The sequence below is a fragment of the Aulostomus chinensis genome, chromosome 8, assembly GCF_037954235.1.
Source record: "Aulostomus chinensis isolate RoL2024-O1b breed Wild chromosome 8, RoL_Achi_v1.0, whole genome shotgun sequence".
NCBI classification, from domain to species: Eukaryota; Metazoa; Chordata; class Actinopteri; order Syngnathiformes; family Aulostomidae; genus Aulostomus; species Aulostomus chinensis.
The window spans coordinates 17,959,614-17,966,905 of record NC_141327.1 but is presented as its reverse complement, the minus strand read 5'-3'; positions in this window follow the sequence as shown (position 1 = coordinate 17,966,905).

Below are 7,292 nucleotides of genomic sequence, written 5' to 3'. Positions count from 1 at the left end.
GACCGTAGGTGTGACTGTGAGTGTGAATGGTTGTCTGTCTCTATGTGTTGGCCCTGTGATGGACTGGTGACCTGTCCAGGGTGAACCCCGCCTCTCACCTGAAGGCTTCTGGGATAGGCTCCAGCCCCCCATGCCCCTTAACAGGATAAGTGGTAGAAAATGGATGGATGGATGGATGGATGGATGGATGGATGGATGGATGGATGGAACCTCAGTTCACTGCTAGTCTATTTATTGCACTCTTGTATATTTAGGAGGAGTCAGAATCTAATTACCTCCAGTACTTTATATCACTTCATCGCTTGAATCCTTGCATTGATTTCCTTTAGTTATATTTCAAAAATGGAAATAATTCCGATTCTTGCACATCACATTGAACCAAAAGAATCAAAATTATTAAAATCCTGCTAACTTGAGAGCACTCTTAAATCCAGAACAGAATTTTTTCTTAATAAATGGATTGTAAAATACTTCAAAATCCATGGCGACTATTTTGAGCTTTCCTGCTTCCAGATTAACAAATGAAAAGAATGAAATGGAGACATGGTACCTTAAAGTTGTTCATACATTAAGATCGTTAATTGCTATAATGCAGGAGGAATATCTCCAATATTCATTTCACCATTAGACCGTAACAACCACGTGCATGTTGTAGCATAACGAGGACAATCGTCAAAAGACAGGACTCTTTAGCTTTAAGGGTTGAATGTTAAAGATGAAGCTCTCTTCCATTCAGCTTTAAAAGTTATCACAATAAGATAATTGCCTCTACCCGGCCTTCCTCCTTCCTCTGACATGCCTCTTCATCCCTCTTTATTGGAGCTTCTGCAAAATGTTGAGCTCATGCAATAACTACACATTCACCGCCATATGTATTTGTTCAGTACGTGTGCTGAGGTGCGACAACCATACGCAAACACTCCGTGAATACAGAGGGACAAACATACATATGCACAGTCATGGCTATGCGCATATGCAGGGTCTAAAACATCAGTCCGACTAAGTCTCAGCAATCACCAGGCACTTAGCGTCAATAGATGAGAATGGCGGAACATGAAAGGGATATCAGTGTTTGTGAGGGAGAGAGACAGATGTGCAGGATATAGCGTTAGGTACATATTTCACTGTTTATGTTTCTGTGACATTCAGGAGTGTGAATTTACTGTTCACTGTACTTGAGTCTTGCATCCACTTAGTTACATCTCCTAAGGTCAGGGCTGGTGTCAGGAGGGAAGAGATTAAGGTCACACACTCTTTGCTTGCTTTGTACACATAAATCAGTGTTTTGCTCTTAGCTGAATTAAGGAAAACTCAGGAAGCTGCATTTTTTTCTGTAAATGAATTGTAGGTGTTTCATTATAAGCCCTATTCTGTTGGTGACTTCAGATGAGGTGATCTTCACCAGAAGAGATGAACGTCTTTTATGAAGCTACAAGATCACGAGTTGCAACATGCTTGATGACATTTACAGGGACGGTGGAGCACATGGACTTCAGCTTTCCAGTGGATAGATTGTAATTTTATTATATGTCTCATGAAAATGTTGATATTACCACATCCTGAGGTTTCATTAGCATTTAACTCATGACATTTAGTAGCTTGTTAACCTCAGTGGCTTCTCAGCATTAGCTAAGTTAGCTGATAGCCAATGAACTTTTCAGCTGACTTGTCTGTCTGACCGCAAACTGTAAAGTACATTTCACAGAAACCCGACTTGATCATGCAGATTTGAATCTACTTCTGCGTCACATAATGACTTCAGGAATTCAATTTGATGGCTCCATACTCCTACGATGTCACAGAAAGTGGGGGTCCATTCTCCAGTTCTCTGTCCAAGACAGAAGTAATGCTAGTTGCTACCTGCCTTTAAGATATGCATTTCTTTCAATGCTGCTCTGAAAAGTTGAAGTATTAGACGTAAATAAAATAGGAAGACTTAGCAAAACATAATGATGTACTTGAAACATCGAGTGTACTTGAAGGACTCAAGCTCCTCTGAAGTGATCAGACTTGGGAGCAGTGACAAAGACATTCTAACATTCCTCAGACGAATACAAAACGAAACAAAACACACAGAAATGCCACTCCGTTGCAAATGATTTGATGATGATGAAACTTTTTCTTGATCTGATTTTTCAAGACATGTAGTTAAAATACCCTGGATAGAAAGATACTTGGTTTAAGTGATTAACCTTACGATGTCATATCTTAGTACTTTCCATTATAAAGCCGCAAGTTTAAAAAATTGATACAAATAAATACATTTGTATATATTTATCTATATCTATATATCTATATATCTATATAGATATATAGATATCTATATATCTATATAGATATATAGATATCTATATATCTATATAGATATCTATATATCTATATATCTATATATAGATATATATAGATATAGATATCTATATATCTATATCTATAGATATATAGATACAGATATATAGCTAAATAGAGAGATAGAGAGATAGATAGAGTGATAGATAGATAGATATAGATATTTATTTTTCCAATTCACTATCAATAGAAAAACTTGATTTTGAAAACTTGCATCCAATTATTTTATTCTTGTAAAATAACACATTGTGATTGGTTTGGTCTTTGCTTGATAACGAATAACAAAAATATGTTTTGTGTGTGTGTGTGTGTGTTTTTTTTTTTTTAAAGAATAAATCACAAACATCAGAAAGTATTCTTAAGATTTCTCTGGGTATTTCAGTCAGCTACGGTGATGAATATTGATCCATTTTAAGATACGTGGATATCAAATTATATCAACATCCAATCGAATTGCGACCTAAAGTGCTGAAGTTGAATGAAGTCATGAGGTGATACCCAGCACTAATGCAAGACGTTACAAAATCCGATTTGTTGAAGTATCTCCTCATTTACCATCTTGTCACATACAAGATGTTAATCAAAGAAAATGGCAATAAAAAGACAGAACTCTTTGTCTCACATACTGTCCTCAACCTCTCAGTATTCCTTCCTCTCGTCTGTTTTCAAACCCGACACAACAATCTCGGCTCCGTCTCTCTGCTGTCTGTACGCTCTTCCTGGCAAAGCCTGGTTGTTTGGTGTAGGCAGCAGTGATCGCTCAGTTGTGGGTATTATTAGTCTCTCCGGAGAGCTCCATCTGTAAACAAGTCATGTCAATGTCAGAGAAGGAGGTAAAATGAGCCACGAGACGCTTGAGGGCGGCTCAGGGAGGCATGTGGAATAATTCATTAATGGAAGAATAGAAGGAATACTTCACATAGGAGTTACAATCACTTTGGTTGATGTTGAAGTGTTTCTGGAGCGAAACATTTTGGGTGTAGTGAATACAAGCAGGGGCATTGTGGAAGATGTGTGAGGCATTTTTTTTCTGTGGTTTGGTGTTTTTATGTGTTCAGTTGCTTATTAGTGACATACAGAGATGGGGAGAGCTGCACCCAAGTAACTGCAGAGACACTTACAAAACAAGAAAATAAAATAGAATTTCCAAGAAGTAAAAGAATGAGAATGACAGTTTGGAAGCCAAAATTGCTCCACTATTACAATTTATTGATATAGCACAAGTATGATGCTGAAAATTGAAGCCTTTCGTGTACAAATACTGAGAATGTACCAAGACACATCTTGTGTCCAGCTGTTCAACTCATGAAATAAAAAAACAAACAAAAAACTTTGCATATTCATATCTTCTGGAACTTTTGATGAGAGGGAAAGTGTAGGTGGCATTTTAAGGATCTCGAATGTGGTAGATATTTATTTTTCTGCCAAACAATTTCAGACGTACATCGTTGTATTTATTTGATTATTTTTGTATGCCTTAATACGTGCGTGATGGGGAAAATGTCGAAATACTACTGTCCTTTTATGCACGTATGACTTATTTCAAGCACAGATGGTGTTTCTCATGTGAAGAAGAGATCCGTATTCATATGCGAGAAACAATGAGAGACTAACCGAGAAATAAGATTTAGAAGGAAAGTGAAGAAATAGCACAAAGTAAACGGCGTGGCTCAGAATGGCTGAGTAGCAACAGGTCGCTGGTTTGATCCCCGAGGAATGTGTCGAAGGGTTGCACCTTGAACTCCTACATGGTCCTGATGTGTTAGTTGGCGTCTCGCATGATTGCCTCCACCATCAGTGTGTGTGTGTGTGTGTGTGTGTGTGTGTGTGTGTGTGTGTGTGTGTGTGTGTGTGTGTGTGTGTGTGTGTGTGAGAATAGGTGAATGAGGCAACATTGAAAAGTGCTTTGAATGCCATCGAGGTGGAAAAGTGCAAAATGAATACAGTCAAAGTACCAGAAATAAGAAACCCAGGTAAACAGAAAAGTACCTGTGCCAAAGCCACCAGAAACCTTGAATAAGCAGAAGAAGTTGGCTGTGACCTACACTTCCATAAACTCACTGACTTTCAGTTGTGGAATGCTGTAAATATTGACATATAGTTTTTCAATACAGAATTTAATGTATAGATTCAGTAATTATTTATTATTAACCCTAAACTATTGTTACTGCGGGAGTTTTTATGATATATTTAATACAATATTTCTTTTTTACTTTAGAAACAAACCATTTTTAATTATTTTTAAATCGTTTTTTTACGTCTCAAATCATTTTGTAAGCCCCCATCTCTGTCTCGCAACCACCCAAGAAGGCTTGACTTCCACTTTGGGAACTCCTGAATCAGACAACGCTGTGTATTTCTCAACAAGCAGGTCACAAAATGATTCAAACTGATCTAACGTAGATTTGATATAAATATTAAAAGTTTGTTACAGTTTCTCCGTAACTGCTTGCGTTCCTGAAACAATCTCAGATGAACTTCTGCCGACCGGCTCCCACTCTCTCTTCTTTTAATACCTTTTTAATATCACTTTCACTTTTTCTATCTGTGCATCTTTGTTTCTCACTCTCTCACACACACGCACACGCACGCACGCACCCTCTCTCTCTTTCTCGCTCTCATTTCCTCACACACATAGCAATCTTTTCAGATTCACTTCCTTGATTCACATCTTTGATCTCCCCATTTATGAACACTTTATTGAGAAGCAGAGAGGTGGCAGGAAAAACAGACATAATTACCTAGGGGCACAAGTTATTGGAAAATGGATGAATTGCTTTCTTGAGGGAAGAGCTGTGAGAGTGTCAGGAATAGAGAAGGCTCCTAATAACACTGAAGGTCAGATGCAGGGATGCTGGAGAGGAGCGTGTTCTTGATGCTGCAGCAGTATACGGGATGAATAAAAACACACATAATATTCCTCCCTCTCTTTACTGCATATATTTTTATTATCATCCGTGTAGCACATGGGTTTGTGTGTGTTTAAGGTGGGATTGTTATCCTTTGTCGGGTGGGCTCAGCTGAGTCGAGGGTTTGATAGGCTCGTCATCATGGTTACAATACGACACCCACAAGGTGATACAGTTAAAAGAGAATGAATAATGAAAATGTCGCTGAAAAAAAAGCCTGTTAAGTGACGCAGAAGTCGTTGCACTGGAGGTGTCATCGCGTTTCAGGGTATGTGTTTGTGTTTTCACCGAGTCAATTCAGGTTTTAGAGCAGAGCTGCACAAATTTGGCCCCGTTGGTTCAATCTGAATAAATAAATACATGAACAAACTACTAATAATCATCACCATCATCAAGATCCTAACCATAATGATGTGCCTAATGGTAAAATATATATGACAACCTTAAAAATTATAGCGTAAATCTCAGTTTATGCTGCTTTCTTTTTTACATAAAATGCACTTAAAAATTTAATCAGTAATAAATATTATATATACATACAGTTTTTGCATAATTTGATCAGACAGCAGAATTACATTTAGTGCAGGACGTCTGTTTGCCACAAGTGAAGTGAGAAAAAGATGGTGACAGAGACTTTGGCACACAATAAAATGCATAGTAGTAATGCAGTATATGTGTTTGCTTTGGTCTGTAATCCACCATTTAGTTTGACTTTTGGCTCAAGTTTGTACACTCCTGCTCCAGAGATTAAACACCTTCTACTAAAGGTATGGCTTTTAAATTCATTAACATGAATTAGGAACTAACTCAACAAACCCTCATCTCCACCAGGAATTATAGAAACAGTGGGTAATATATTCAAAACGTATGATATTGTTGAAATTCTGGGAATTGGACAACGTGTTCACAGCACTGACAAAGCGAGAGGGAGAAAAAGCTGTTGTCCAAGTGCTTGTCTCCACTAAAACCACTTCAAAGCTAGGATTGTTGTCTGAGGTCACCAAGCTCAATATGCAATGGTAAACACTGCAGTTCAACACCTGCTGTCTGCCTGGGGAGCTCAATTCTACACCCAGTACTTTATTGCAGATGCTACAAATTTTGCATTGTCTGGAATGCAGCTGTCTTCTGGGGGGGAGCCGCACAAAAATTAGGTCATCCAAGTGAGAGTCAAATCCTCAACCCTCTCCTCCGTTATCATGGCTCTTGTGCGGTTCTTGTACGCTTATGCCAAATGGCTGCTGGTTGAAAGAGAAGCGCAGGTTGAGGGAAGTAGTTGCCAAGACACACACATTTTAAGATGTCTGATAGCATGTGCTAGTAGTACGTCCAAAATCAGCTTCATCCTGCCTTGGTGTGGGAAAAAAGCAGGAATAAAACCCTTATTCTCTTCTCCTGGAGCAATGCGGGAGATCACTTCTGTGTCCAGAAAATTAACTAGCTCTGATTTCAAGGCTGCCTTCTCTGTTTTTAGATGATACCACCACGACATTGGGAGATAACTGGCGAACTGGAGTGTGCGGCTGCTTGAAATTAGCCTTGACATCCATGTATTCATGTGTTGCAGCTAGGGCTTTGAGACGCCAAGCAGTGTTCTGTAAGTGGATACAGTCTGTGATGCGTTCACACAGTTTTCAGCCAGCTCATAGTCTACTCCATTGCTACAACACAGCCCATGGGAGGGCCATCCCAAAAGTACTGTGGCTATGGAAAATGCATGACAGCATCAGCATTTGGCTGAGTGTGTTCAACAGGCTGTGCTCAAGTATCACCATCAACTCGCCCCACTGGGTAGGAGGTGGCTGATATGTCTTTAATGCACATTTCAAGTGAAGATTTATCACACATGAAAACGTGAGGAGGGACCAGGCTGTGCTTGCTGCAGTGTTGCGCACCTTTGTGTGGGAAATGTGTGTGTGTGTAGGTGCTGCTGTAAAATGCTCAGTGGAGGAAAAAGTGGAGCGAGGGCTGTTGGCAAATGGTTGTTGTGTCCCCTTTACTCAGGTGGGATGAGCAGCATGACTACAAAGGGTGTCT